This window comes from Camelus dromedarius, chromosome 2, assembly GCF_036321535.1.
Source record: "Camelus dromedarius isolate mCamDro1 chromosome 2, mCamDro1.pat, whole genome shotgun sequence".
Classification (NCBI taxonomy): domain Eukaryota; kingdom Metazoa; phylum Chordata; class Mammalia; order Artiodactyla; family Camelidae; genus Camelus; species Camelus dromedarius.
In genome coordinates, this window is record NC_087437.1 from 40,568,373 (window position 1) to 40,584,422 (window position 16,050).

Below are 16,050 nucleotides of genomic sequence, written 5' to 3' on the forward strand. Positions count from 1 at the left end.
TTTAAAATCCAACAGCTTGGTTTCTTGTCAACACCCAACAGCAAGTCATTTGGCGTATTTGATGGCCTCCCTTCATAGGTTTACCCTCGTCTCCTCTAGGACTTCAGGAATCAGTTAAAACCCAGATAGTCTGAGTAGTTTGTATCCAAAGTATATTGTTCTAGCAGGTACTGGAATTTCCAATGCCTGGTGCTAAATAAGGCTTAAAAAAGAGAATGTTTGCCCTTGACATTCAAGAGAGAGCACAGACACACTGAGAAAGATGGTTGTTTCCACAACAAATAGTCCAGTGATAAAAGCCAGAAAAATGTCATAAAATATATATTATGTGGTCATGAAAGGTTATCACCTTCACCAGTGAAACTTGTATGAATTTTACTTGATTTTCATATAAAATTGATCCTTGCTCTAAAGTTTTCAAATTTATTATACATAATAAGAATAAAATCTTAGATCTAGAGAGATTCCCACCTCTGTATATACATACATACACGCACACGCACAAACACATAGTATTTCTATATATAAGATCATTTTTGGCTTTTGTGCTCAAAAATATGAATTGGAATTGGGAGAGAAAATTGTCAGATGCTTCTGCTTAGATTAGCATTTGTACAGCTCATCTCTGAAATTTATAATTAAGATGAATCCAGTTCAGAACTTGGAGTGATTTTTGGCTTGAAATCTGGCAGTGCAATTCACCTTTGTGTAGCAATTTGTGCCTTACTGACATTAACACTGTATTTTTATTCCAATGACTTTTTAATGTTTTTATTGAAAAAAATGGAATTACAAGTTTTCTAAGAATTAAGTGGCTGTTTAGTGTGATCTTTAATAGGCTGTCTGACAGTTAAGCCCCATACCAGATGGATTCACTAGAGAGAGCTTTAGCTCAAGTTTTCATTGACAGTTTAGCTGGTCAGAAGCAAATTCTAATTGTGTAAGAAAGAACCCCTTGGGGGGAAAAGGAGCCCGTTGAAAGTCTCTAGCAAAATCCTTGAAAAATTAGGTGCTTTGTTTTTTTCCATAAAAGGGAAGTGCTGTGTTTTGAGAGGTAGTACTGGGTACCTAGATTTAAACCTTCCATGATGTAAACTCTGCAATGTGGGGGTTTATACTTAGTGACTTTTTGTTATTCATAATATATTTAGGGAAAAGAATCATGTAAAGATAGTTAAATACAGAAACCTAATTCTTTTTTTTACGTTGAAGTACAGTTAGTTACAATGTGTCAATTTCTGATGTACAGCAGAGTCCCAGTCATGCACATGCATACATATATTCGAGAAACCTAATTCTAACTCACATTTTATGGTCTTTTCCAGAAACAACTTTTCCTAGGTAAAATGTTTTTCTCTACACTCGATTTTTACTAAAAAGCCAGATTTTTAAATTTAAAGGTCATGAAAGTATGTGCATTTGTGAGCCTTTTGGAAGTTTACTCAGTTTGAAATATTTTAATGAAGAAATCTGAATCAGTGAATCAGTCTAATAAGACTTGATATTTTGCTAAATTATTACCTTCTTTAAAGTTTTAATTCATGTATTTATTGAAGACTTGTAATTCAGCGCTATGCTTATTCTACTGGATTTTAAAAAGTTTTATTGTAAGGAATTTTGTATGTGTGTGTGATACAAGGAATAAATTCATTCCTGAAAAGTTGGCTTAAGTTTAAAAGAAAAAAAAAAGTCAATGTGTCTGTTACCCCTTTAGATAGGGGAGATTTCCAATAGTTAAAATAAAAATTAACATTCTGCCCCCGAGTAGTGAGGTCTGAAAAATGTGGATGTGAGACAGCAGCATCTCTGGTTGCATCTCAGAAGGGTGATTCCATCCGCTTCACCACCAGGGGCCAGTGTCTTGCTGTAATGAAGGTCAGAATCACCAGCGCTCGCCCTTTGGAGGATCCCTTGTATGCACTCCAGGACAGTTACCGAGAGGGTCCAGGATTTCATCAGTGCTCATCATGTGTATTTTGATTTTACAGAACTATTAAAGTTCAACATTTGAATTGCTCTTTTGAAGGAAATCTCACATACTTACCTGGCAGTCTGGCAAGTTTTCATAGAACTGCTTTGCCTTCTTATCTGTTCTGGGTGTTAGACCTCCCATATTTGTTCAAGACAAATGAAGACTCACTGGGTGCTGGGCACTGGAGATATATCAAGCAAGAGTCTAGTTACGTCCTATTTCATGCTGTCTGGGTATTTTTCCATCTATGAAGGATACCTTTAGCTGAAAATAAAGAGCCACAGCTGATTTTAGTCATTTAAATATAGTGGAGTTCAGTTAAAACAAATGCAAGAAATAGTCCACATTCTTTACTTGTGGAACTTCCTACGTCTACTATTGCATGGCATCAGATTTAACCCCTTGAAGTTTGTAGACATTCAGATAATCCATTAAAAACATGATTTCAGGAGAGTTTTCACTATGCTGCTATTTGTTCACAAACACTGAACACTTGTGTTGGAAGTAAATAGCTGAAAGCAGCAGTCTGCCAAGGAAAGCCATTTTCCTACTAATCCCGTTGAAAATGAATTCCCAGCATACTTCAGTTCCAGGCGGTTATTTACTTCATTGCCCAAAATAACTGATCATACAATGTGTCGTGAGTTGCATTAAACAACCTCACACCTTCTTCTTCACAGGTTTTTTCATCAACAACTTTTTAGATTCATTGTGTTGTTGACACCACTTTATAATCTGCACATTGTTAGTTGGAGGTACGGGTAACTAGGAAGAATGAAATCTGTCCACTTAGAGAGGATTCTTTAAAGTATAAGACTTCCTTGTGATGAGTCTGCCTTTTTGTTATATTCACTAATGTGTTGTACTTTTTAGATTCCAAATATAAGTGATATCACAGAGGACAACCTTGTGGTTACCAGTAGGGGGTGGGGAGGGGGACATAGGGGTGGAGGATTAACAAGTACAAACTATGAGATATAAAATAAGCCACAAGGATATATTGTACAACATGGGGGGTATAGCCAATATTTTATAATAACTATAAGTGGACTAGAACCTTTTTAAATTGTGAATCACTATATTGTACACCTATAACTTATATTGTACAACTATATGTCAGTAAAGATTAAAAAAAAATTTACAAAAAATGGGGAATAGTTAAATACATTTTTACAAATTTCTGTAGTAATAGAAAAAAAGGAAAGAAAAAAATTCCTTTTTGTATTTCGAAATAGAGAGAAAGCTTGTACCTTATGATGAGACCTGACAACTTTTACTTCTGTTTGATTTTCAGTGATGCCAAAGGAAGTTAATTTTCCCAAAGAAAGTTACTCCTTGCTGTTGGGTCCACCCAAATAGAAATACTATTTATGGATTTTAATAGCTGACATGGGCAGGCATGTGCTAAACATTTTGCACGTCTCAATCAATCCTCTGTTTCCCATCTCAGAGCTACTGAACTGAAATCTGTGTAGGCAGGATCTCAGGTGGTCTCAAGTTAAATTCGGAGAACCACAAACTTGTATTAACATGTACTATTATCATCATTCAGCAGATGGGGGAAAAAGTACAGATTTAGGGAGGTTAATAACTTACTTTAGGTCCACATGACTCCCAGTGCCTATTGCCTCTCAAGACAGTTTATGTAAAGTTTGCTCTAAATTCTGTCTCCTGAGAAGTTACACACAACTAATTAATGAACTGTTCTTTAAATGCTGTCTTGCTAACTCATTGACGGCCATCTTTGTGGGTCTGCTTAAGGCCTTAGTCCCTTCTCTGCAACCATCTGTGTTGGTTCAACCCTGCCAGCCTTTTCCCATGATGTTGTACTCCGTCTTGCCATGATTTGAGCCTCCCGCTTCATAGGCATGAAATACATTGTCTTGAACAGCCCAGGACTTCTTTCTTTCAAGCACTCAGAACTGCATGGTAGCGCACCAGAAACTTTTCCTAGGTCCAGTATTTGGTGTGAGCCTGCCCAGTGAGATAACCCTGTGACTGGCCTCATCTAACCACGACTTCCTCAGATCAAGAAGTCCAGGATGCTGCTGACTGCTGGGAAACCAGGGTGCCCCCTGCAACACATACACACACCTCTGTGTGGGCGTTAGTTCTTTTAGACATCTTGGAGTTGGCTATGCCTGTATCTTGTTTATGGTGACCCTCCAAGATGTGACCCCAGGGAGGCAGCCTGCCTTGTACTCTCATTCTCATTCTTCTCTGTTTTCACCCTTCGCAGACTTCTTCCTTTCCCTCCTAATGGTTCTCTGTGCCTGCTGGGACACTTCTTCCTGGAGACATGAGCATCAGTGCTTTCAGCCTACTCACTGCATTCTCCTTCCTCCCCTGACTGTCCCCCGAGGATGTGTTTCCCTGCCGCCCTCTCAAGTGGAGGCGGCTCATTCTAATGGTTCCCAGGGTTGAGCATCCTCCTGGTTCCTCAGTGCCACTGCAAACTGTTACTCCTCCACCCACGTGCAAAAGACCAGTTTTTCTGGGCTTGTGCTGTGTGGCTCTGCCTCTTTGTCATGGAACATCATCCTGCCGATTCCATTTCATTTGGGGAAGACGTGGCACCTGGCTCACTGCTCGACTCTGAGGCCTGCCATCTGTGACAACCAGTGTCTCAGGGATCAGGAATCCGACACCCAGTCAAACACCAAACCCCATCCCTTCTTCCTGCCACACGCGTTTCCACCTAAGATCTTACCATACGCCATCCCTCTGCCTGTGATACTCTTCTCCCCTCTCTCCTTTTCTCAGGTGGGCAGTTAGACCCTTCAGGCATGTATGTCTTTTCCCCAAAGAGGACAACCTAGGGCCACCTTACCTAGCCTGCTCCACTCTTCTCTGTCATCGCACTTTGTCTTCTTCACAGCATCTCTCATGATGTGCAAGTATATGTTTGCTGATTTCTTTTGCCATCATCTGTCACCTCCACCAATCTGTGTTCCATGAGGACAGGGGTCATGCAAATTTAATTTACTATTGCAGTCCCAGCACCTAGAGCAATGCTTGGTGCATGGGCCCTCTAGAAAGATTTACCAAATGAATAAATACATGAGTGAATGAACAAACGTTAGCTGTGTACTTTGGAGAGAGAGTGCTCCTGCTGGCTTGTGGTTTCATCATGAGTAGAGGTTGGCAGGGAAACTCTCATTTGCTTCAGCAGAACTGGAACTAAGGGGCTGGTGTTTTTTTTATAGGTCATGCAGTTAAATTTTATGCTTTAATAAGGTTTGGAAAACAGAACCAGGGAAAGGCCTTCACCCACACACCCTAAATGCTGACCTAGGCTAGAGAATTTTTGCTGTAGTCGGGAAGGTGAATCATTCTGGGGTTTTGTGGGATTCCCCATCACTGATGTCAAAGGAAGCATTTAGAGAAGGCCCACAATTGCTCAGGTAATAAATGGAAATCAAGGGAAAGGGGACTCCTGAAAGACTGTAGAGACTGAAAAGCATAGAGTAATTTAGTTGGTTATTAGTTTTCTATTTTGTTGGAAGAATTTGGGAGTGGAGAATGTCAGTGTATAGATTGCCTCTTCCACCTTAACCAGGCAAAAAGTCCTATTGAAAATCCTCAGTGGCCACTCATTTCATACCCTGAAGATGGATTTAGTTCTCAGAAATACTCAAAAGCCACTGGAGTCAAATTTGATACGAATGGCAAATCTGGGAAATATTGTCCTGGAAATGTGGACCTCAACCCCACCTCCCCCAACCCCTGGCAGAGGAGCCTCTGATGGGATGACGTCTTGAGACGGCTTCCAGAGGTGAAAGGACACATTCCCCCTTCTCTCTGGCCCACAGAGGAACTCCGGTTCTTTTCAGAGAACTGATGAGAAGAATTTCAGAGAACTGAAGAGAATTCTTTTTTTTCCAGCACAATGATCCCCCCAAACTGTGCCCTTTGTCTCTGTGTGGAGCCCCCTGGAGGTATCACAGGGGCTTGCTCTGGAGCAGGGCTGGGGAGAGTCTAGTTCAGAAGCTCTCCCAAGCCGGTGTTCACAGACCCAGAAGAGTATTCACTTCGTTCCTGGCTCTTTGTGATGGGATTTCATGCGGTTGGGGTTGGGTGGGGATGAAAAGAGAGACTTCACACCTCTGATTAAGAATCCTATCCCTAGAAGCTCACACAACTGCAAGGTCTCACCCTCAGGCCTTGGGAGTCCTCACGTGGGTGCTCTCTAAAAATAGCTGAGCACGCCCCACCCAGAATCTGTGTCCTCGCCCCGCTCCTCCCCCCTCCCCCCACCACAAGAGTAACTGCTGTTCTTGCCCTACACCCATCCCTGCTGCTAAGACCGGTAGGAAAACATAGGCGTTGGTTTTGGGGTGGGAGGAGGGAAGGAAAGAACTGCAGTTGCCTTGGTTTTACTTTCTGTTTTTGTTTGCTTTTAATTTGATCACTCACTTCTATATTTCTTTTTAAAAAAATCAGACCGTTTGCATTGTGAGAATTAATATTCTATGGTTATATCTCTAGGTCCATGTTTAGATTCGTACTTTCCCAGCTAGCAGGTTTCTTGGGCCTCTGGGACTTAAGAGAGCATCTGTCTCCTTTTAAAACCTGGAGAAGCCTTATGAAGTCCCCTTCTATTAATGTTGACTTCACAGAAACCATTTTCCTGTTTCTTTCACCCTCTGACATCAGGCAAAAAGACATTATAAACAATGATGGACTGTACTGAACTATTGCTTCTGGTATTACAGATTAAGCAGGTGTAGGTGTAAGAATCTAACTGCCATTTCTAACGCTATCTATGTGGGGAAAGATCCTCTATGTTCCAAATAAAGAACGGCAAGCCCACCAGTGGACCTAGCGTTACCATGGAAACAGACCCTATGTGTATGCACGAGTGGTCACACACATAAGACACATAAAGGTGGTGCCCTGAGACATTCTCTCTATGGAAATCCTTTTGGGGCCTCGGGGAATCCCTGGCCTCACTGAGTATTACTTAGGGTAAGCTACGCTGCTCTAACAGGCAGACCCATATGGAAATGGAAGTTTATTTCTTCCTATCCTAATAGTTCAGGACAGATGCTCTGGGTCTGGAGCTGGGAGGATGGGGCTCTGTTTCCCATTGATATTCAAGGCACCAGGCTAATGGGGGCCCTGCCATCTTCAAACCATAGGAAGGGGAAAAGCTGGAGGGCACATTTGGAGGGGTCATTAGGGCCCAGGCCTGCAGGTGACTTGTCTCACATAGGCTCCTGTTGCTTTGGCCAGAACTCAGTCCGATGGCCTTTCCTAAAGCACCAGGAAGGTGCGGGGAGTAGATCTACATGGGCTGCCAGCCGCCTCCACCACGCTGAGGCGGGGTTTCTTTCAGGCTGAGTTGCATCAGATGAGTAGCCCTGAACTGACTCTTGGACAGGCATCGGCATAGGTTTCAGATGGAGAAGGATCAAGTAGGGAGTCGTGAACTGTTACTCAGGGGGTCACCAGCACTGGCACAGCCCCTTTTGGTCCCTGGTGGCTGCATCGGCTGCGTCCCGCTTTGACTTCCCTCTTCAGTCCTTGGATCAGCTGGACTTCAGCCCCTTCCTTTGCTCACCTCCTGCCTCCTGCTTCCAGTCAGTGTGGCCTCAGGCTCATGGTCACTCCTTGCTACCGGGATCCACCGACTGAGTTTCCTGGTCCCTTGTTCAGCGGCCCACTGGACAGCTTGTCTTTGGGCTCACATGTCCTGGAAGTCCCCTTCTGTTCCCCCTAATGTAAACAATGGCACCAGGGTTCTGAACCCATGTCCAGATGCCCCATCCTCTGCCACTGCCTTTTATGGCTTCCCCCTGGCTTTGACACTTTGGGTTCCTCTTTTGTTTCTCTCACCTCTGCGTGACCCCCCTGACTGACTGTGGGGTTGGCCTTCTTGAAGCTATCACTTTCACACTTGAAGACACTCAGCTTTTTGCTCCCTCAAACTCCAGACTGTGTTAGGGGACTTCTTCTGTCCGTGAGGTGCTCCATAGCTAGAAACCATCTGTGGCCTAGGCAGTTCAGGGACATAGGGACATCAATTACACTCAGGAAGAATCCTTCACTTGTCATTTATTGTGTCAACAGCTTAATCATGGTGGAGTTTTTTTTACATAGGCGATCTACCACTTCCTTCCCCATCTAAGTTGGAAACCCTTGGTCTATATTTAATGAGTATCTTGTTAAGTCCTAAGCATTGTGGCTCGTATGTACTTCTTTGTTTACACCACTGCACCTAACACAGGCGAAGCACTCACTAAATACTATTAATACTAGTTTCTTTCTTATCCATTTATTATTTTAAGGGAAACTCTTTCTATAGTGAAGATTTAAATGATTTAAAACATTGACTACTCAGTCCTCAAAATGAATATTACAAGTGAAGCAATGATAGAAATGGCTGAACATATAGCACTACTGACAAAGATTATATAAAATTCTAAAGAGTAAGGCCATTTAAAGACTATAAGCACTAGAAAGGGGTAAAGGTAAACATTTACTATACCATTCTGAAGCTTGCTTTGTCATTGTACTTATAATGTGGTCTGGCTGTGTTTTTAACAGTATTATAACTACATTTGGAAATGAGGATCTGTCTTGATAAAAATATGGAAACTATAAAGAGAAATATTATGTATGCAGCCTAAAGTTGGCTTGACCAAGAAATTCATCAGAGATTCATTTATAGCTTTTGGCTAAGTGGACCTGGAGACGGAATTGTAGAATATGGACCAACAGTCCAGATTTGAAGAGGGAGGTCTGCTAGGTTGGAAACAAATTCTTCTTTATAGAATCCAAGTCATTTGAAATGAGGGAGAAGACTGATGGCTGGTTTAAAAGGCAATGTTTGACTGAAGCCTGCCTGCTGTACCCATAGCTACCTGCCCACCAGAATGTGGCTCCCTGGTGACAGCTGCACTAATTATAGAAAAACAAGTTGAGTAGAAAATGAATTATGTAAATTTACATTGACTGAAGATCCTGTTGGAGCCATTAGGAATTTTGATTAATAAAAATAAACCTAGGATTTTCTTACATAGAAAAGTAACTAAAAGATGAAGGATAATTTGCTACCATCTTGGAATGAAGTCTGGATCAGCCAAAACAACATTTATTAACATATTTTTTATTTCTTAGTTTATTCATTATATTACATATAAGTACATGTCATTGCATGTTTATCACTTATTACTGTAAATTACTTGCTGGTAACAGCCATTTTGTGAATTTGGAAAGAAGTATAAAGTGTGTTTTAGGCTGCGAGTTTATATTTTTATTTTTTGTTTTTTAAGTAATAATGAAAGTTACCCCCACATATTCATGGTTTTCATAAACCCTCGCTGTTAAAAGAAAAGACTGCAACTTTCTCTGCTCCATTTCAAGCAGTTTTCTCATTCTAAAATATAAACCTAGCTTAAAAGCTGAGGATTAGAAACCAATCAAGAATGGTAAGCCACTCAGTCTTCTAAAAGAAAACGTATTTTGTTCGTGTTCAAAGACGAGCCATTGAAACCAATACCCTGATAAAAATGCTTAACATGATTCTTTACACATTTAGAAATTTGATAAACTCAAGTTTAGTGAATATAACAAAAGTAAATGAAACTGGTATTTAAAATTTTTTCTTAGTGAAACGTTACTCAACACTTAATTTAATATGCTGTAATTTTAAATGAATCTTTTTTTCTACTCAGACAACGGTTGGAAATGCAGCTTAAATTGTTTCAGTCGCCCACTCACTGAACAAAAAAAAAAAAATGACTTATTACTTGCTACATATCAGGAAGGTGAAGGGTCTGCCACCCAGGCAGCACAATTCACAGGGAAGGTTCTGTTCTCACTCCGCATCATCATAGCGTTTTGACTAAGTGGGGAAAGCACTGTTACATCAGGATCAGAAAACCGTGTGAATGCAAAATGTGCTGTGTTTATTGCCACTCTTAATTTCCAAGTATGTATACTTTAATAATCTACAGTTCAGGGAAGAATATCCAAGCCTTTTCTCAAAGGCAGATCTCTCATGATTTGCATTACACCGGAAAACCCTGTGCAGACAAAGGACAGCTCGAGGATACCCGAGTGTTCATATTTAGCACTGACACAGCACTTTCATCTTTAGCATGCCTTACAAACATTAACTAATTAAGAGGAACAACACTCCTGCAAGGTATTTAGCAGGATGCAAAAATGAAAATACAAGCAAGACAGCCAGGATGCATAAATCATGGTGTTAAATCAACATGACCTGAAAACCAGCAGGACTCCCTCCCCCTTTCTTTCCATTACTGTCTTTGGGGAAAGGCAAGAAGTTACTTTATGCCAAGTGATGAGGGTGGGGGGTAGCATGGAGGAGGGTGATTCTGGGTGGGGGGACTGTGATAAAGTTCTAAGTATCACATTTACAAAGGGGAATGTTCTACTAGCTTAGAGAAGGGAAAGGGGCTTCAAGAATACAATCCTTTTAGAAGTACCCCAGAGAATCGAAAATCAGTACAGTATTTAATTAATCCACTGCAGATTGACTTCACATAAAGGAGTCCCAACGAGGAAAGTATCATGCTGGGAAATCTGACAGCACACAGCTGGAGAGTCTAAGAAGGCAGTAGAGTGGCCTGGGATATAATCCGTATTTTTCGTTCTTTCAGGGGGAGGGCATTGTGACTGCCCCAGGGTCTGACTTTAGGCTTTCTTCACCTGTGCTATGAAAGTGGTCTCAACAGGTAACAGCATTACTCAATAGTGAGTGGAATCATTTCAGTAGCTTTCAAAGGAAGGAACAGAGTGTCCTTCAGAAGAATCTGCATTTAGGGCTTTGGATAAGAAGACTGGGATTCTAACTAGTTCTGTAACCCAAGTCTGTATTTCTTCGTCTTTACATGGTTTAATAATTTCTATCTCAAAGAGATGCTGGAAAATGAAGTGAAATAGATGTAAAAGTGGTTAAGTGCAGAGTAGGTGCTCAGTGAACTATATCTTCTCTTCTCCTACTTCCTGGGGTGTGCAGCAGCTATGAGGCAGGTATGGTCCTGTCTTAACCTCGGGAGGTCTTCTCCACCATCAGTAGAAGCAGTTCCAGAGTCAGGACGCATATCAGATGCCCTCTAAGACCCCTGAGTTGCAGATGTGAGCTATGTGTATTAGGGACCACTTGCAGTGTGGCTAGTCGGAGTGATGAGCTGTCCCTCTAGACTACATGCCAGATTTTGAAGACTTAGTAAAAGAAGAAGAGTGTAGAATACTTTATTAATACTTTTAATATTTATTAAATGTTGAAATGAGAATATTTTGGATATACTGGGTTAAATAAAATACATTAAAATTAATTCTACCTCTTTTTATTTCTTCAGATTGTGGCTATGGAAGACAAAATTACATATGCAGCTCACCTTTGTGGTTCACGCTATGCTTCTATTGGACAGGGTTGCCCTAGAACATAGCTCTCAAATATCTTAGATTACACACTTCATCAATGAAAAAAAAAAAGTTTGAGAATGTATCCTTCAAATATATGAATTTCTAACTTGCAATTATACTTTATATACATTAGAGACATACAAAAGTAGAAAGCAAACAAGTGAACAGAAGTCCTGGTATCTTCTTCCCACACCCTGATGCTCACATGTGTGCCTCTAGGTTGTGCACAGGCCCTTTGGAAATGGCTATTTTAGAACTGGCTCTTAATGAGGCAAAGGACCCATTTGTCACACTCCTTTGGGGAGTAGGGGAACTGGGTGATTATAAATTGGAGAGAAACAAAATTATGATAAAAATTGTAACAATACACAGATTGCACAAGTACAACCAAAATAAAATATTACAAATGTAACAACACGAGTAAGAAAAAAATGCCAACGGTAGGCTCCCCTCAGTTGCAGCTGCAGAATTCTTCTGGGGCGGGGCGGCAAATGAGGAGGGGCCAAGTGAGAGGCGATGAGATCTAGCCAGAAGCTCTCTCCGAGTAGACCTTTACAGAAGAATGGGAAGATGTTAATTGTCTGAATGGAAGATAATGGAGGTGAGACGGGGTGCCCTAGGTGTTGCTTAGTAACTTCTCTTCTCATTTCCCCCCTACAGGAAAGAGAAGCAGACCCTGGATTTCTAAAAGGTCACTGAGAGGAGGGAAAGGGAAGTGCTGGGAAGGAGGGGAGTGGAGAAGGAGCTGGTGCTTATGTTTTCAGGTTCTCTGAGCAGAGGCGTGGAGTTCCACTCCATGTAGGGCCCCACAAGGCAACAAGGCCTCTCTGATGAGGAGTGTTGGGAGATGCTAAGATTTGAGGGCAGCAGTGAAAGACTCTTCTGCTGGAGTTTGGCCCAAGATCCAAAGAGATTATGGACTTGAGAGAGGCATTGGGACCTATGTGTGCTGGAGACCAGAGGACCTGCCCCATGTATCCTAGAATACAGGGGAACATCTCAGACTCCTGGATGACCTTCGGGGTGGGGAGAACCCCAAATCATGACTGAAATTAACTTCCTGGCTGCAGAATTATATGAATTAGAGGTACATAGAAATATGACAAGTTGTTAATGAAAAAAGTCATAATTAGTAAATGTGCATAGTTCCATAATTTAAAATGTCAAATAAAAGTCCCTTGTCCCACCTCCGCACTCCAGATTCCCACTTCCCAGGAATAACCACCTTCAACCTTTTTAGCTGTTTTTTCTCACTCTTCCCTCCGTAATTCTAAAGAAGGCATTTCTGGAGTTTTTGAGTTTTATACATTGTCTAGGGATTTCTTACCATGGAGGATGAAAATTCAACTCTTTTACACACACACACACACACACTACCTCCCCTCTCTCCTCTCAATACAATTATATCACAATTTCATAATTTTGGCTATTAATAAAGTATATTTACATTAGTGTAACAATGACAATATTATTCACAAGAGTCAGGTAATATAATTTCCTTTCTTGAATAACTTTTTGTTTTTTCTAAAGTTAATATGTACCTTAGAAAAACTTGGCTTAGTTTTCTATTTACCTATCCATCACTCATTCATCCTCGGACTTTCTCTCCACACAGTAAGGCGCTCTCACTGTGTTCAGACATTAGGAAGTGTGTCATTTTTCCGACCGTCCTCATCCTCCTGCGTTAATCTGGGCCGGAACGTGCTTGTCATCATGGGGCTTCCTTTCACCGTCAGTCTCACATTTCCCTTCGCCCTCATTTCTTGAATTTTTGTGTTCTTGTGGGTTTGTGCTTACTTTATTCATTTACCTCACTTTTAATGAGGGTTCAGGAAGATGCAGATGTTATTTTTTTCAAGAGTGCCGCTTATCAGGTGGTAGGAATGTGACATTTCCCAACTTCAGTCCTGTAGAGTAAAAGTCATGGCAGCCCCACAGGAATAGCAGAATCTGAAAACCCCGACCAGTGCAACACCAACAACACATTGAGAAGTTCCTCCTCACAACTGGAGCTGCCTCCCACCATCTGCCTGACAGTCGGACTTCACAGCAGCATGTAACGTCCTCTGAAACTCTAGTAACACACCAATTTGGGGCTATAAATACCACATTATATAACTCATAACAAACCACTTTGTAAGTTCTGGAAAGTAGCTCTTAGTCATATGGGAAAGAAAAGGTTTGTATGATCATGGGTCACTCATCTCTCAGAACCAAGCAGCTCGTATGGCCAAAAGTGAAACACTTTGAGCAAAACATAAAACAGGCTAAAAACTGATGCGTTCCTATGGACACAAAAAATTAAAATCAAGAAAACTCCTTGGCCATCTTTGGAAGATGCTTCTTATTCTGAAAACTAATAAAGAAATAAATAAATAAAATAAATAAAAGGAAAGACTCAAACAGCCTGCCTTTCCTGAAAAAACAAAACAAAACCACACTTCAGGTTGACCAATAAATACAAGAGAGTTCTTCTTCTTAAAAAATATTCCTCATTAATAAATAAGTGTAACCCCTAATGAAATAATGGATCCAGGCAATGATCATCAGTGGTTACTGAAACCATTTGCTGAAAACTGACGGGGAACTTTATAATAGATGGATCAGGCTGACAGCATCTGGAAACACTGATCAACCTTAATACTACAAAAAAGAGAGGCAACAGACATTATGTGCCTCACGTGATATAAACAGGAAGTGCACAACACTGCCAATAAGATATTCTTGCCAACAAATTAAAGACAATGTGATTAAGCTGCTAGATTTTACTCCCACTGTAACAGAAAACAGAGGGAGCAAGAACATGTTAAATTGACGTTACAGGGATGCAGTTAACAAAATCATCAAAAATCAGAATATAGGATATTTCTATAGGATAAATGGCACAGTTTCTTCCACAAATAAATGGCAAGGGGAAAAGGAGCACCTATATAATTCAGAGACTCAAGAAACATGCCCAAGTATAGTATGTGGCTCTTGATTTAAACATACCAACTATAAAAACAAAGCAAACAAAACTTTATGAAACAATCAGGGACCTGTGAACACTGAGTAGATATTTGATGATATTAAGGGATTGCTGTTAATTGTTTAAGGTACAACTCTGGTATTGTGATTGTTTGAAAAGGACTTCTTGTTTAGAGATACACAACCAAAGCAAAGAGAATCTCCTATTGCCTGCCTGCCTTCTCCCACAAACTGTTATTCCATAGGGTTGGTTCCCTTTACAACAGAGTCAGAAAGCTAGTGTAGGCGCCCAGGCCCCCTCTGGCTTGCCGCAGAGCCTGCCCTCCGTGGGCCCTTGGAGTCAGAGCCAAGGAAGGTCTAGGGGAGCCCGCCACCGTGAGTCGTAGTAGTTGCTGAGTGTGAAAATGTGTGTGCCAGGGCCAGCAGCAGAGAGTGCCAGGGCCATGGTAAATCAGGGAGCACAGGTGCTATCTGAAGGCATTCAAGTTCAATAATAGGTGGGGAGAGAGAGAGAATGAATCAACACAGGAGGCCAAAGAGCATAGGTCTTGGCTCTATATCCTTCAGCTAAATTCATGAGTCCTGCAACAGACCTAAACTATGCTTGAAATGAATATAGACTTTTTTTTGGAAATACAACTTTTGGCCACATCCACCTCTTTGACAATCAGTAGAGAAATCCTGCACCTAGTCATAGTGGATTAAAGACTATTATGCTTATCAAACTGACAAAGCAAGGATTGGTAGGAAATGCACTACCAGGAAAAGGCAGTCCCTTGGGGAGCCTGTCTGTGTTGATTTAATGATAAGCATCTGTACACCAAGGGTGTCAGCCAGACAGGAAATCCACCCTGATGGAGAGTCAGAAGTGCCCCAGTTGGAATGACAGGCTGTGGCCACACTGGTTCCAAAGGGCATCCTTACATACACAGGCAAAGGGCATATCTCACTTTGCAGTCACCAGAGACTTTCCTGGGCACTGAAAGAAAGTAAAGGGACGGGGACTAAGGGCCTAAGGGGCAGAAAACCTACTTCTTTTCTCCGGGTGATCAGTTGATTTTTATTCAATTTAAAAATAAGTCTGTAGGGAAGGGTATAGCTCAGTGGTAGAACGTGTGCTTCGCATGCACAAGGTCCTGGGTTCAATCCCCAGTACTTCTGTTAAAAATAAATAAATAAACAGAATTATCACCCTCCTCAAAAAACAACAAAGTCTGAGATTCTTCCTAAATACTAGAAAAATATCAGAATGTGGTAGAGACTCTTAAAAGAAAAACAACAGGATTTTTTATGTATTTCAGGATCTTGCTGAAAATCTTAATTTATTTAATGGGTTAGCAGGAAGGCTGACTGTATCAACTTCTGCACAGTCAAGAACAAAGGCTTCTTGAGAGTACCATGTAAAGGAACCAAATCAAGCCCTGTGGGGGATACAGACATGAGTAAGATGAGGTTCCTGACCTGCCAGATTTTACAATATAGGTGAAAAATCAGAGCTCATAAAGTTACATTGTAAGCATAATGTGGTAAATGTATATGACTGTGAAATTAGAGAAGGCTGAGATGGACAGGCACAGCTTCACAAAGGATCTGAGGACTGAGTCTAGCTTTGAAGGGTGGCCCGAATTTCAGCAGGTGTTAAAGGGAGAGAGAGCCTTTCTCCTAGCTAATACCACCATGGTATACTAGATGTTGCCAGGGCCTGCGTGTCT

The 16,050-nt window shown here is 41.2% G+C and overlaps 1 non-coding gene across 1 annotated transcript; it reads left to right on the forward strand.

Annotated features, from left to right (window-relative positions):
* Positions 1-15,425: 15,425 nt before the first annotated feature.
* On the forward strand, positions 15,426-15,499 carry TRNAA-CGC (transfer RNA alanine (anticodon CGC)). Its single transcript has one exon. It is a non-coding gene; the product is annotated as a tRNA-Ala (tRNA).
* The last annotated feature ends 551 nt before the right edge of the window (positions 15,500-16,050 follow it).